Below are 16,544 nucleotides of genomic sequence, written 5' to 3'. Positions count from 1 at the left end.
ATAGATGATTATATCTGACATAATGAAGTTATAATGGAAGGTGTTCGCACACTGCTTGACTATTAAGTGCCCATTTATTGTCCCTGCACCAGGTGTGATAGTGATAGGCTATACAAATCATCCAGAAGAAATGTCAAAATAGGCTCCTTTGCTGATAAAGCACCACACATGTTTATTAATACAGCAGCTTGTCTTAGAACTGGCCCATCTGCTCATTTAAAACGAATCTTTTTCCTATAAATATTTCAAAGTTAAGAGCATGACCACTCATAATAGTTTTAGAGAAGTAGGAATGGAAAGAGGAGAAAGGCAAACTCAAATAAAATATTCTGCTCTTCCTTTTACCTGAGGTACGTTTAACAGAAGGGGCAGGGAGGTAGTTTTTAATGTGGCATTTGCTTTAGATTAGTGCTGCATGAGTGTAGGCCATTGAACACGGTCCAGGCTCCAGCTGTTGCTGGTGCCAGGTGGGAAATGGCAAATTTCACCAATGTTTTCAAAGTACACATTTCAATAAAGTCCAAAATGAAGTACTCAATTAAGAAATTCTCCAGAGCAGTAGTTCATATGCATTTAAGCTCATCAGAAAATATTTTAGCTGGGTAGATTTTACAAAGAAAAATAATACTACAAATCTTTCTTAGGGGAGGTGATTTTAAAACTCTGAGGGTTTGCTTCTAAGTCCATTTTTTTCTAAGATTTCAACGTCACATTTTTATGTAACAGGAAAAAAAAAAAACAACAGAAGCAAAATGTGAATGTTTACCTCTCTTCTTTTTAAGAAATCACAAGTACAAAGCTAAGACATTTTCCATCTGGTGTTCTGAGTTTTATACTCTTGCTGTGCAGCCTGTATGTTCTTTGTTCTATCTTCAAGAATGGTTTTATCTAACCAACAAACAAGTGTGCCCTGAGGCACCCCTCTCAAATGAACACACACATTTGAAATGAAGAAGTAAAATCCTTCAAAATAGTGAAACAAAGGAAAGGCATGGACCATTTGGTAACCAGAGGTGGTTTTCGCTCTATAGCCTTGGCTTCATTTATTCATTCATTAAAACCTAAATAAAGTCTGGCAGGCATGCCTTTCAGGTTCCAGGAAAGAACTTTATCAGACTCAGTATCACATAAATCCACTAGTCATACTTTTCTAAATAAATTACATCTTGTGATAACTAACCACCTGGTGACCAAAGGGCCAATTCAATTACTTGTAAAAGGCTAAAGGTCTCAGATACCCTTGAAATTATGTTTTATTTACATCTCCCATACACTGAAAGGAAACAATTTCCAATCATGTTTTATGTTACATGTATTTCCAAAAATTGATAATGGGTGATCTTTAGTTTGGATATGAATTACCTCTGTCTTCCAGAACACCATCAATACCCACCCAAATTATCCAAACTGGAAATCAGATAATTATCTCTTATTTCTCTCTCGTATCCAATCACCAAGTCTTATTATGCTTTAACTGCAATGTCTAGGAATCTATCGTGTATTCTTCTTACTGCTACTGTTTTTTATTTCGCACTTTCAAGAAACCTTTCTTGAAATAACTTACTAATCTCTCTGCTCCCAATCCATCCTACGCATTTTAATCAACATTTCTATGCAAATTATGCCTTCTATGCTTATGTCCTTTGTAGTTTCCCAATGTCTATAGGACACTTAGAAATGCTAGGCTTAGTACACATAAAAATCTACTACAATCTGAGCTATAAGCCCTTTTGCCAGTTTCGTTCTTCGCAGTTCACACCACATCAATTGTGGACACAATTGTGTCTAGTTCCAGAGGCAATTCAGACTAACCTGACCAACAGATTAACAGCCTCCCAATCACCAGCCAAGAGTCTCAAATGATGCTTGTTTTAACAGAATCAGTATTCTGTGTGTAGCATGAGAATATGATCCTTATGGGTCTAGCAAATGTAGTCTTTTCATTGCTTATGTATTAGTAAGTGCTCTTCTTCCCTGCAGGGACTATAACCCCTCGCTTGGGCATTTATTGGAATCCAGGCAAGTGTTCTATCAGGTCCTGCTTCCAAAGGGCTCAGCACATGGTCCCACAGCAATGTGAATTTGCCTGTTTCCAAATCCTTCTGCTATTTCTTAATCACAGAAGAGAAGTCACACATTATCTTAGGCTAGTAATGTGGAAAATGGAAGGGACAGAAGGGAAGAGAATCTTCAGAGAATTTAAGTGGCAAGAGGGAATTCTGTAAATGAAATTTTAAGGAAAAGCCATACCAATATGATTGGATTTATCTCTCTTTAAGCTACTTTCCACCTAGAATCATCTTTTAAAAATTGAAATCAGATTATGTAGTACTCTGTGTAAAAACCCTTCAGAGGTTTTTAAACCCCTCAGCAATCTTAAAACCCTAGCTCTTGGGGCAACCAGGTGACTCAGTCAGTTAAGCATCCAATTCTTGATTTTGGCTCAGGTCATGATCTCATGGTTCCTGATGAAGGTGCAGGTGTAGCCTGCTTGGGGTTCTCTCTCTCCTTCTCTCTCTGCCCCTCCACCCCCCATGAAAAAAAAAAACAGAAAAACAACAACAACAACTCAGCTCCTTTCAAGACCTACTAGGCTGACAAAAATTCTCTGCTTGACCAAACTTCAATTAGACACCTGAACCTTCTCTTATGACCCTCTGTGCACTTCCTTGTAAAATCCAGTTACAGCAAGAACCCTGCTAAGTCATGTCAGCCACAACCCCCCATTCTCTCCATATCTGATCACCCTCTGTATCTGATCATGTTCCTCATCCTCTACCAACCCCTTGGTGATGTCTGATCACTCTGGCCTGTCTTTAGCACGAATCCTATCAAGTTGCTTCCAGAGTCCTTCTGGCCCCTGACATTTCCTCTTAACAATTTTCTATACAGGGATTTTCTACCCTGTTCCTTGGCTATGCATGCCCACTTGTCCATGCTGTATTTGAAGTTGATGCCCACTATATACCTAGGTTTCTTTTCTCCCATTGCAATAGTTCTGGGGAAAAAAATGTGTTTTTATACTGTTTTAACTACTGTCCATCTTTGTTTTTATCTTTGGAAACAAAAAAAATGCCTGATCTGAACCCTATATAAGTACTCTGTCTATATCTCCAGCTGCTCATCTCGCTATGTTCCAGAAGTATCATGTGCATTTATCTGTTTAATTTTTGTTCATTTTAACTTCTCTCCCCTGTCTAGAGTGTATGCTTAATGAAAAGCCAAGTCTTGACAGATTTGTAAACTGCACAATTCCATCAAAGCCTGGCATATATGAGGCCTTAATTAGTATTTGCTTAGCGAACAAATGAATTAACATACCATGACTATTCCAATTCAGGGCCCTGATCATACCATTCTTCGACTTCAAGTGTGACCCACTCATGTTCTTTTGTTTGTTTGTTTGTTTTAAATCATGTTATCATTTTATTTTCTTTCTTTCATCATGGTAAGTGTACTCTTTCATCTCCATCCCGTATTTCCCCATCCCTCCAGCCACCTTCCTTCTGGTAACTATCATTTTGTTCTCTATATTGAAGAATCTGTTTCTTGGTTTGCCTCTCTCTCTTTCTCTCTCTCTTTTGTCCTTTGCTTGCTTGTTTTGTTTCTTAAATTCCACAAATGAATGAGATCATAAGGTATTTCTCTCTCTCACTTATTTCACTTAGCATTATACTCTCTAGCTCTATCCATGTTATTGCAAATGGCAATATTTTATTTTTTTCAATGGCTGAATAATATTCCATTATACACACACAAACACACAGACACACACACCACCACCGCATCTTTATCCATGTATTGATAGACATTTGGGATACTTTCATAGCTTGGCTATTGTAAACAGTGCTGCAATAAACAGGAATGTGTGTATGTCTTTGAATTTGTGTTTTTGTATTTTTTGGGTATTCAACCATGCAATTATTGGATCATAGAGAATTCCATTTTTAGTTTTTTGAAGAACCTCCATACTGTTTTTTACATTGGTTGCACCAGTTTGCATTCCCACCAACATTATAAGAGGGTTTTTTCTCCACGTTTTGACAACACTTGTTTCTTGTGTTTTTGATTTTAGCCAATCTGACAGGTGTGAGTTACTATCTCATTGCAGTTTTTATTTGCATTTCCCTAATGTTGAGGGACACTGAGCATCTTTTCATCTGTCTGTTGGACATCTGTATGTCTTCTTTGGAGAAATGTCTGTCCATATCTTCTGCCTATTTTTAATTGAATTATTTGGAAAGAGAGAGGACCCAAATAAACAAAATCACTAATGAAAGTGGAGAAATAACAACCAACACCACAGAAATAGAAACAATTGTAACAGAATACTATGAAAACCTCCATGCCAACAAACTGGACAACTTAGTAGAAATGATTAAATTCCTAGAGACATATAACACCAAAACTAAAGCAGGAAGAAATAGTAAATTTGAACAGACTGATTACTAGTAACGAAATTGAATAAGTAATCAAGAAACTCTCCAAAAACAAAAGTCCAGGACCAGAACGCTTCACAGACAAATTCTACCAAACATTTAACTTTTTAAAAAAATTTTAGAGAGAGAAAGAACACACATGAGTGGGGGATAGGGACAGAGGGAGAGAGAGAGAATGTTAAGCAGGCCCCATGCTCAGCACAGAACCTGATGCAGGGCTGTATCCCAGGACTCTGGGATCATGACCTAAGCTGAAATTAAGAGTTGGACACTCGACCGACTAAGCCACCCAGGTGCCCCTCTACCAAACATCTGAAGAAGAGTTAATACCTATTCTTCTCAAACTATTCATATATATATATATATATATATATATATATATATATATATATATCTTCTAAATTCATTCTATGAAACCAGTATCACACTGATACCAAAGTCAGATAAAGACACATGATACCAAAGCCTAATAAAGACACCACAAAAAAAGAGAACTATGGGCAAACATATTTTATGAATATAGATGCAAAAGTCCTCAACAAAATATTAGCAAACTGAATCCAATAATGTATTAAAAAAAATCATACACCACCATCAAGTGGGATTTTTTCCCAGGATGCAAGCGTAGTTTAAAATTCACAAAACAATCAACATGATATGTCACATCAATAAGAAAAAAAGATAAAAACCATTAAATCCTTTCAATAGATGCAGAAAAAGCACTTGACAAAGTACAATATCCTTCATGATAAAAACCCTCTGCAAAGAAGGTCTAAAGGGTACATACCTCAACATAATAAAGGTCTCATATGAAAAACCCACAGCCAACATCATAGTCAATGGTGAAAAAATGAAAGCTTTTCCCTTAATGTCAGGAGCAAGACAAGGATGCCCTCTCTCATCACATTTACTCAACATAGCACTGGAAGTCCTAGGCACAGCAATTAGACAACATGAAGAAATATAAAAGGCACCCAAATTAACAAAGAAGGAATAAAAGTCTATTTGCAGATGACATGATGCTATATATATGAAAATCCTAAAGACTTTATCAAAAACCTAGAACTGATAAATAAATTCGGTAAAGTTGCAGGATACAAAATCAATGTACAGAAATCTGCTACATTCCTATACACTGAAGCAGCAGAAATTGAAATTAAGAAAACAATCCAATTTATACTTGCACCAAAAACAAACAACCAAACAAAATCTAGGAATGAACTTAACCAAAAAAGTGAAACACCTGTACTCTGAAAACTATATAACATTGATGAAAAAATTCAAGACAATGCAAAGAAATGGAAAGTCATTCCATGATCATGGGTTAGAAGAACAAATACTGTTAAAATGTCTATACACTCAAAGTGATCTATGGATTTAATGCAATCCCTATGAAAATACCAACATTTTTCACAGAACTAGATCAAACAATCCTAAAATCTGTATGGAACCACAAAAGATCTCAAACAACCAAAGTAATCTTGAAAAAGAAAAAAAAAACTGGAGGGGAGGTATCACCATTCCAGATATTAAGTTTTACTACAAAGTGGTAGTAATTAAAACAGCATGGTATTGGCAAAAACCAGATAACATAGATCAATGGAATAGACCAGAAAACCCAGAAATACACCAACGATTATATGGTCACTTAATCTTCAACAAAGGAGGAATAAATGCATAATGGGGAAAAGATCGTCTCTTCAACAAATGGTGTTGGGAAAACTGGACAGCAACATAGGAAAGAATGAAACTGGACCACTTCTTTCACTTTTTACACTTACACAAATATAAAGTCAAAATGGATAAAAGACCTAAATGTGAGACCTAAAACCATAAAAATCCCTGAAGAGAGCATAGAAAGCAATCCGACATAGCCTGCAGCAACATTTTTCTAGATTATGTCTCCTGAGGCAAGGGAAACAAAAGCAAAAATAAATCATTGGAACTACATCAAAATAAAAAGCAGCACAGCGAAGAAAACAATCACCAAAATTAAATGGCAACCTACTGAATGGGAGAAGGTATTTTCAAATGACATCTCTGATAAAGAGTTAGTATCCAAAATATATAAAGAACTGATACAACTCAATACACATTCACTTTCATTCTTCACAGTTCAGCTGAGCAGTCACCTCCCTAGAGTGGTTTTTCTTTTCTTTTTTTCTTCTTCTGATTTTTTTAATGTTTATTTTACTTTTGAGAGAGGGACCGAGCACGAGTGGGGGAGGGCACAGAGAGAGGGAGACACACAATCTGAAGCAGGCTCCTGGCTCTGAGCTGTCAGCACAGAGCCTGACATGGGGCTCGAACCCATGAACCATGAGATCATTACCTGAGATGAAGTCGGATGCTTAACTGACTGAGCCACCCATACACCCCTTGATTATGTCATTACATAATTGATCTATTGTTGACTTTCTCCAATACACGGTAAAGCCCATGTGGGCTGTATTGCCAGTCCCCTGTAAAATGCATGGCAAATGGTTGGCAGTCAGTATAGTACTGTCACATCAAAATTCATCTGACTTAAATTCAACGATATGCATTCAGAAAGAATTTGGGGGAAAATCCACTTAGCATTTTAATCAATGACAGCATGGTCCAGAGTGACAGGAGGATAGGGACAGTGTTCCCTCAGTTCTCTGTCTCCCACATTGTTCACCACGCCTCGCCACAGCCAAAGGAGGTTTTAGGTATTTCTATTTTCACATTTCCTGATATCGAGGAATAACTCACTGTTGGATATATTGTATTTTATGGATAATTTAGAGGATGTTTGAAGGTGGGTTATATTTTTGTTTTTGTTTTGACCTTGCTCACTAACTTCAGAATCTAACCCATGCATAAGATGCAACCACATAGAAAATATTTGGTCAGTACTGAAGGAAAGTTAGTCTTTCAGAAGGGCACAGAGAAAAGCTAACAATAGTTTTCTTGTCTGATACGTGTTTGAAATTAAAGGCATAGACATTTACAGAAAAAAAATATGGTTATTTTTAATGTAAAACTACATCATAATTAAGCCAGTAGGATTTGAGGAGGATAAGAACGTTGCAAACCATCTTGAGGACTTATTTTCTTGATCTCACCATGTCTGAGCCATACTGAGTCTTAGACTGGAACGATAAAGATTGCTTCTAAGTTATATTAAGCAAGATTTACATAGCATTTTATAGGGTATGGGTCAGTTTCACATATAATATCATATTTGTTATTTGATACTTAAACAATCTTGGGAAACAGGTTGTTGCTGTGGCTATGCAAGTTTTTCTGTGATCATATAGTTAGCAACCGGGGTGGATTTATCAGATTAACAAGCATTAATATTTAAGTTGTATACTTCCATGTAATTCCATCTAGGAGAATGTGATGCCAAACTTAACAGGAGCATCTGCTCCAGTGAGGGAAATTGTCTTTTTTTTTTTTTTTCCCCCTGAACTCAAGGACTGAAAATAATTGCTGGACACAGAGATACAACTAACAGAGAAAAGTACTTCTTAGTACACACTGGGGGAGATAAGTGCCTCTTCGTGTGAAGGTAATACTCTTTGGGGTGTTACAGGATGAATAATAGCCAAAGTCAACACTTTCAATAGAGAAGAATGTGCCTTTTAGCAGCAGAAGAAACAAGATCCTCATTTGCTGACTAGTGATATGTAAGTGGATGTTGCGTCCTTAACAGTCCCAACGCTTACTGTCCTTACTGTCTAGGGATCCAGATGTATCTAGAGAAAAGAGATCTTACCTAATCTTAGGCAACTGACTCAGGGTAAAAGGTATTTTAAAATTTAAGGACTTATCATATATAAAGTTTATCATGTTGTCTTTTACATCTATTGTAAAGTAAGAATTGTTATATTAAAGAAGATACTCCGGAAGGGCAGGTTCATGTGCATGAGTACACCAAAAAATTGGAAATCCTGCAGCTGTGAACACTCAGTAGGTGGGAATAAGGGTGACTCTTCCATCTGGAAGTCAAAATCTCCTCCTTGTCCCACGCCAGGCTTTGGTAGTAGCAGTCAACACAACTGTCAGCTAGCTGTCTCCTCCAGGCAATAAGACAATTATTTTTAGTATACTGGTATAAAATTATTTTCATAAATAATAAGAAGCATTTGTGGGAGAGAATATTTAAAACTACAAAAATAACATTTTATCACAATGTCTGATTTCTTGTTTTATGGTATGATTTCAAATATTTCTTTTGAGAGAAACAGAAAGATATTTTATGAAAAGAGCAAAAAGGAACAGTGTAACATTAGAACAAAGATATTCTACTTTATTGAAGAAGACAACAGACACACAAACAACTTTTGTGCCATATTCTGTTCTTAAGATGACTAATAGAGATGGGTGAGGATTTTTCTTTAAAATACCATACTGTGGATAGTTAGACCCCCCCACCCCATCCTTTGTGGTAATATGTTTCATTACTAATTACTGGCTAAAATATGTTGTTTTGGAAATTAAGTCATAGTTCCTTTTGTATAAATGAAAAACTGACAGAGCAGAATTTTTATAGATGCTTGGGCTTGAACCTGGTTCCAATGTGTAATACTTAATCTGACCTTTATGAAGTTAAAAAAAAAATCTCTCTACGGCTCAGTTTTTTCATTCACAAAATTACAACAAGAATACTACCTGCTTCATGAGATTCAGGAAATTAATGAAATAATGATCCATATCATATGCTTCAAATACAGCCAGGCACAAATGTTATGTGTAAATATTAAATGTTCTAACCATGTCCACTCAAAAAAGATGGTATCTACTGGAATATTCAGAAAAAATATTATGATTGGTTTTCTATGGGAATTGGGAGAGAGGAGGACATATGGATAATTTTCAGTTTGTACGATTTTTAAAAGTTAATTTGAATAATAAATGTTTATTATTATTATTACCATCATTATTACTGACTAGCGATAAGAAGTTGTGACATTCAGAAAACGCTAAATATTTTCTCTCTGAACAAGATAAAGCAGCTACACTCTCATCTTTTTGAATGAGAATAAAAGCCAAATAAAACAAAGATAGGTCAGTCCTGGAATCCATAGGAGCGATCATAGGAGGGCTGGGCTAGTGAGCAATCTTAGGAGAGAAAACAGGGAGCTGGGGAGGGGCGTCAGGTAGGGACGTATGAAATTCAAGGAACTGAACCCTGGTCACAGCTGCTTAGACACACATCCTAGTTCCAGAGACTTTCCATTCCCTGAGCAACAGGCTCCATGGAGGAAACATCACATTCGAGTCAAGGATCATTACCACTGGATCTGCTACCAGCCACACTGAACCTGAAGGAGGATGTTCAGATCACAATGATATCAAGCCTCTATTTAATACCTTTTGAGTACTAAGAATATCATTCCATGAGCCAGTGTGGAAGTAGAATCCAAACAATCTCTATCTCCCTTCTCATGGAGGCTTATTGAGAAACTACCAGAACAAGATGACCAAGAACCTACTGCAAAAATCTACCAGGTCACACTACTCCCTGGAATAATTATTCTCAACATATGAATTATGTACCACAGGGGCCTGCAGGATTGTGCTAAGTTGTTTCAAATGATAAATGTTGGCTTTTAAATAATAACTTATATTTGCAGAGTGTGTTATAATTTATAAAACACTCACTTATCCCTAACAATATTGAATAAAAAGTATATTTTACCATTTAGAATTTAATTTCAATTAAATCCACCCCAACTCAATTATTACCATAAAGTGTTACGGGAGTATACATGACTCTAGAAATACGATGATGATGACGAGTAAATCTGAATGAAAAAGCAATAGTGTCCTGGTAAGACTTAAATGAGACAATGCAGGTAAAATACTTTTTCCTGTGTCTGACACAAGACACATACTTCATAAATGGGAATGATGTTTACCATTCACAAGCTCTATATTGTAGGTATTCGCAGTGTACTTTAACACACAGTACAAAAAAATGTTTGACATTTACAAGTGAGGGAAAAGCACGTTATTTAACGTGGTCAAAGCAATCTGCTATATGCAAGTTTCATGTTTATTCCCTTGGGTTAAGGGTGGATAAAACTAGGAAATTATGTTCTACCATACAATGTCTGCTAACAAGATAAGTTAGAAAAAAAAAACACACGAAGAATACTAAAAAATAGGCCTGGAGTCTCCTCAATAAGAACGCCAGATGTCTTGTTCTTATTTTATTTTAATCAATCTCAAATGTTTTTACATTCCACTAGACAATATCGTGCGCTAATGTCTCTAATGTGTGATGCTAAATCTTTGGCTATAGCCTATTTTTAATATAGATGCACCAGGCAGGACCATCTGTTTATTTTGAACTTTAAAAAATATTTTCAACGTGGATTTGCTGAATGTAATTCCATTTGCACATGAAACTTAATGCCTGGCATTATTCTAGTTCATTGATTATGTGCCAATTGAACCATATTTATATTACTCTATTATAGCAAATTAAAAAAAATAGATGTAATCCCCCAATTACCCAAATATTTTAGCTTATTTGACATTAGGCTTCTAATTAAATATAAGATCTTACCTAAAGAAAGATTATACAAACTAAACATACTGGTTTCACCAGCTTTATTACTAGTTGTTCACTATATTGGAAGGTGGAGAGTACCAGTAACTGTCAAACTTTTTATACAGTTTGGGGTTATACACTCTGGGGTAAGAGGTTTTGCATTATGAGTACTAGGGAGGCAAATGAAAGGTCAGGGACAAAGCACAGTTGGAGAGGACACATGACCTTCAGAACTGCAACTTGGTTTGTTTTTTTTGTTTTTTTTTTTCCAGAACTGCAACTCTTAATGAATCTTGCTAAGAACTCCAATGCGTTTATTCACAAATCTGCTACAAAACCACTGAAGTAGTTTTTCATTCCCAATTATAGTATAAAAAATGGGGAAACATGTCTCAAAAGCATGTAGAACATATTTGCATTCAGAAACATATAATCAATCCCATTAAATTTACTAGAAATTATAACAAACTTGTTTTAATAATGAAAGGTTTAAAAATAATAGTGCTTCTAGATGAGCCTATTTTTTTAAGTCCTGATTAATGAGACATATGGCAAGAAAAATTACTATAGTGGTGAATGCTGATTCAGGATCTTATTTTTATGAAGTAGTTTATAGTGAGGGCTGTGACAATTTTTCTATTTATAGTGGCAGCTCTGGTTAATTACCTTGTAATGTATTGTGACATTAATGCACTAGTAGACTATTGGAATTTACACCCCTATTCAGTAATAAAATCTGTAAATTGAAGAATGCAGATAAAGCCATCACAGGCATAAATTATGTAACCAAATGCCACGTATGATCACATTAGACTTAAAGAACAGAATCTCTCAAATTTACTTATCTGTGGGTAAGTTTCACAGAATTTATAAACTCCTGCTATTTTGAAATGTAGATTACATTTTATTCAAGGCTATTTAGTAACTTGCTAGTACATTTTCCTATGGTTACTAAGAGCATGTTGGTCAGAATTAAAATGCACAATACTAAAAAAAGAAACATATTATGACAAACAAATGCATGAATGTCATATTTTTTTTCCTAAAAAATGATAGAAAGCTGAAAGAAATCAAGACAACCGAAAGGAGGGAAAATAGTGACACGTGGATTAAAATCAAAATGATTCACAGGTGATAAAGAACTTGAGGGGATAGAAAAAGAAAATATGATAAAAATGTGATTTTTGACATATAATAATTATTATTATTGGTTTATTTTTATTTTTTAAGTTTATTTATTTATTTTGAGAGAGGCAGAAAGAGTGCGAGCTGGGGATGGGCAGAGAGAGAGAATCTCAAACAGGCTCTGCACTGTCAGTGACATGGGATTCAAACTCACAAAACTGTGAGATCATGACATGGGCCAAAATCAAGAGTCGGATGCTCAACTGACTGAGACCCCTAGGTATCCCATTATTACTTTTTTAAATGTTCATCTATTTTCAGAGAGAGGGGAGGAGGAGCAGAGAGAGAGAGAGAGAGAGAGAGAGAGAGAATCCCAAGTTCTGATGTGGGGGTCGAGCTCACTAACTGTGAGATCATGATCTGAGCTGAAATCAAGAGTTGGATGCATAGCCGACTGAGCCACCCAGGCACCCCTGAGATATAATTATTTAATTATTTTTCAGAATATTATTTTACAACACAATTCCAAAGTTACCAATTATTAGCTCACTATCTCAAATACTCAGAGCACAATCACTATATACACATAAAAAAGTACCAACTAATTCAAAATATTTCAGATGAGAACAGAATAAAATGACAAGATATCTGAAGCAATCTGATGTGTTTCTGAGTGTTAGGTAGTTAACATTTTCTATTGAAGAGTCCCTTGTGTTAATATTGGTAACCATATTAATAACATTTTAAACATTGCTGTTTTATTTTATTTTTTTTTTAATTTTTGTTAAAGTTTATTTATTTTTGAGACAGAGAGAGACAGAGCATGAACGGGGGAGGGTCAGAGACACAGAATCTGAAACAGGCTCCAGGCTCTGAGCGGTCAGCACAGAGCCCAACGCGGGGCTTGAACCCACAGACCGCGAGATCATGATCTGAGCCGAAGTCAGATGCTTAACCGACTGAGCCACCCAGGCGCCCCGAGACATTGCTGTTTTATATGGCTACTTTAATGAGTGTCAGAAAATTAAATATGAGTTCCTTATAAAAATATAAGCCTACAAAATACATAAAGAATTAATAGATAAAGCAATAATTCCTAAGACATCAACATGCAGGTAGACTAGTGGAAATTGGTATAGGAAGGGAAAATAAGATCATATAGAGACACAGAATATAGAGAGACTTAGAAATATCAACACAAATGTCTTATATTCTCAATACATATATAATTATAGTAGAAAAATAGAAAAAGGAAAGCAGGTTAGGTAATGTCAGTTTTTAGATACTTCAAAGGATATTTTTATATATCTCACATAAAAAAAATCCAAGTATTGGAGCTAGAATTCCATATTATTTAAAGAACCTGATATCTTATTGTATAAATTCTTATAAAAACCTAGAATATACCTGATAAATTCTCTCTGTATTAGATATAGACAGTAATAGACATATCTAGAGTTCATTTATATAATTTGACTGCATACAAAGTATCAATAACAGTATATAGTTAATTAAAAATAACAAATGAAGGGGGGTGATGGCTGAAAGTTGAAGGGAAATACATTGTGGCTCCAAAGTAATGGCGTTACTACGGCAACTCGATCCCATTATTAATATTTGTTTTTAAATGAATTACTAGATAGTTTTTTTTTAAAAGGCCAAGATTTTTTTCAGTGTTATGGTGATTTATACAAACCTCTTTATTTACCTATTTAAGTGTCCTCTTTTGAATACTGCAGTATTGTGGCACATGAGCTAATAACTCTTAACTGTAATTGTATTAATCACAGAACAGTCTAGGAATGGCTCTGGGTCAATGCATGGAAAGGAATGCTAAGAGAACTAGAAGTTATCAAGACAATCATTCTAAGAGTGCGATTTGAGGGAGAGAGCAGCAGAGATGAGTGTTGGATTCTAGCAATTCATTCTTTACCAGGTCAATACCATCACTATTTTGACCAAGATGATGTCATTTTATTTTATTTATTTTTTAAAAAAGTTTATTTAGTTTATGTTGAGAGAGAAAGGCAGAGAGAGAGGGAGAAAGGGAATCCCAAGCTGTCAGCGCAGAGCCCAATGTAGGGTTTGAACGCACGAACCGTGAGATAAGACCTGAGCTGAAATCAAGAGTCAGACACAGGCACCCCAAGACCATGCCATTTTAAGGGGTAACTTTTAATAATGCCTCCCTACCTTCTAACTCTTCAGGGTCTAGTTTATGTCAAGTATTTGCCAGGAACTTGATACTTATTATTTTATGTAATTACCCTAATGAACTTGGCTCAGGTGACATTATTATCCTTGTTTTACAGATGACAGACAGAAGCTGCCTAAGGTCTTACAGGTTTGCCTGGCTTCAAACTCCAATTTCCTCCCATATGCTATAGAAGTGACCACAAAAGTACATAGTAATAGCCACATTTTTTATCTAGGGCCTACCACATGAAAAATTCTATTCTATATTATCCCTAATCCTCACAAAGACACTGTAAAGTTGTTATTTCTGATCTTCTGCCTAGTAGTTGAGGAAACTAATGATAAAATGTCTGGAACTCCCATGTTTAAGTTAATTGCCTCTAAATCCCTTCATTTTACCAATGTTTGTCTTACTTCATTCTAAATTCATTTTACCCTTTTCAGCTTTGCTATGGTAGTCTGAAATGATCCCAGTTCCTCTCTTTTCTATATCCATGGTCCTTTGGATTGTGGCTTCCCAATCAAACTATAGAGTCTTTTTCTCCCTTTTTATGCCTGGGATTGGCTATGTGACTTACTTTGGCCAATGCGACATAACAAACATGATATAAGCAGAGTCTTGCAAAATATTTGATCTTTGGGATTTCTCTGCCTATTGTTGGGAATCCTGTCATAATGAGAATGAGCCTGTGCTTGACTGCTTGGTGATGACAGCCATATGGCCTTCATCCCAGATGACATTAAGGTGACTATCAAGCATGTGACTGAGTTCCTTCCCCTATAAAACCAACCAACTTGCTAGCTCCTAAACATCTAACTTCAGCCAAGTTAGCACACACACAACTCAAGTAAGTGTGAGAACTATAATAAATGTTTCCTGTTTTAAACTACTACATTTTGGAGTGTACTGTTATACTACCCTACGTCTGATTTTACCATACTCTTCCCAAATCAGACTGGGATGTCAGAAGAAATGAATTATATTAAAGTCACCAACTTGCATAAATGGATCGCCATCTTTGGTAGGGACAATATTCTACAAAGGATTAACATGTCTAAAACAATGCACCAATTTAAAATCCATCTATTCCTCATGATGAAGGATTATGTCTTAAGCATCCAAGCAGTTAATCCATATTAATTTAGAGGCATTTCTGCTCATTTTCCCTAAGTCTGTTCACTCAAATGCTATGTCTCTTCAGTATAAAATATGCATGCTGAAAAATAAGACACGGATGTCTTAAATGTAATAACTGAGGCAAGCACAGGGGACATTCAGAGAACAGATACACTCCCTTCTCCCTAGTGCATAGCCAAGGAAGCCCTGACAGAGGAACTGAAGACCTTGCCATAGTAGCAGACACGTTTCTAATTTCCCAGTAATCTTTTACCCAGATGACTGAAACTCCCTCGCCTCTGTTAATCTCTTCTTATCTACACTGGCTTCAGAGATCTTTTTCTTATACCAAGAACATAGTGTTATAACGCAAAACCTCACTAATTTAGAAAAACAATTTTTATTTTCATTTTATTTTAGAAAAAATTTTTTAAAATTTAAAAGTATTGCAGGGGTGCCTGGGTGGCTCATTCAGTTAAGCATTTGACTCTTGGTTTTGGCTATGGTCATGATCTCATGGTTTGTCGATTTGAGCCCCCCTTTGGGCTCTGCACTGAGAGCATGGAGCCTGCTTGGATTCTCTCTCTCCCTCTCTCTCTCTGCCCCTCCCCTGCTCACTCTCTCTGTCTCCCTCAAAATAAATAAATAAACTTAAAAAAAAAAGTATTTTGTAACCTTTTTTTTCCAGGATAAAATATAACCTTGCCATGTGATACAGAATCCTTCCCAATCTGCCTTGCCACATCTTTTCAGTCTCTTCCTTGAGAACTGCTCTCATTTTACTGTACACCAAGCACATTTCTTTAAAATGTCACAACTTGCACAATTTTGTGTTTTGGTTCATTCTGCTTCCATTTCATGGAATTCCATTATCATCCCTTCTTCCTTTTCTTCTTGAAAAAGGAGGATGCATCCTTCAGAACCTAGGTTGTCACCTTCACTTTCAGTTACTTAAAAATCAGTGTATAAGTTCCTCCTATGTCCAAAGCATAGAGCAGTGGCTGGAGGAGAAATAATAATTATGACATGTTCTGTCCTTGAGGACCTTACAGAAGAGAAAGGGAAATATGCATGCTGAAAAATAAGACACGGATGTCTTAAATGTAATAACTGAGGCAAGCACAGGGGATATTCAGAG

The 16,544-nt window shown here is 35.9% G+C and overlaps 1 protein-coding gene across 18 annotated transcripts in view; it reads right to left on the bottom strand.

Moving 5' to 3' along the window:
- Window positions 1-16,544, bottom strand: part of ADGRL3 (adhesion G protein-coupled receptor L3) — a 497,188-nt gene that overhangs the window by 215,861 nt on the left and 264,783 nt on the right. The gene's annotated exons all lie outside the window — the stretch shown is intronic.

Source organism: Lynx rufus, unplaced genomic scaffold (genome assembly GCF_022079265.1).
Source record: "Lynx rufus isolate CCGP_SWC_20201006 ecotype Redwood Valley unplaced genomic scaffold, mLynRuf1.p SCAF_3, whole genome shotgun sequence".
Taxonomy (NCBI): domain Eukaryota; kingdom Metazoa; phylum Chordata; class Mammalia; order Carnivora; family Felidae; genus Lynx; species Lynx rufus.
The sequence above is the reverse complement of the archived record's forward strand: the minus strand, read 5'-3'. Positions and strand labels throughout refer to the sequence as shown.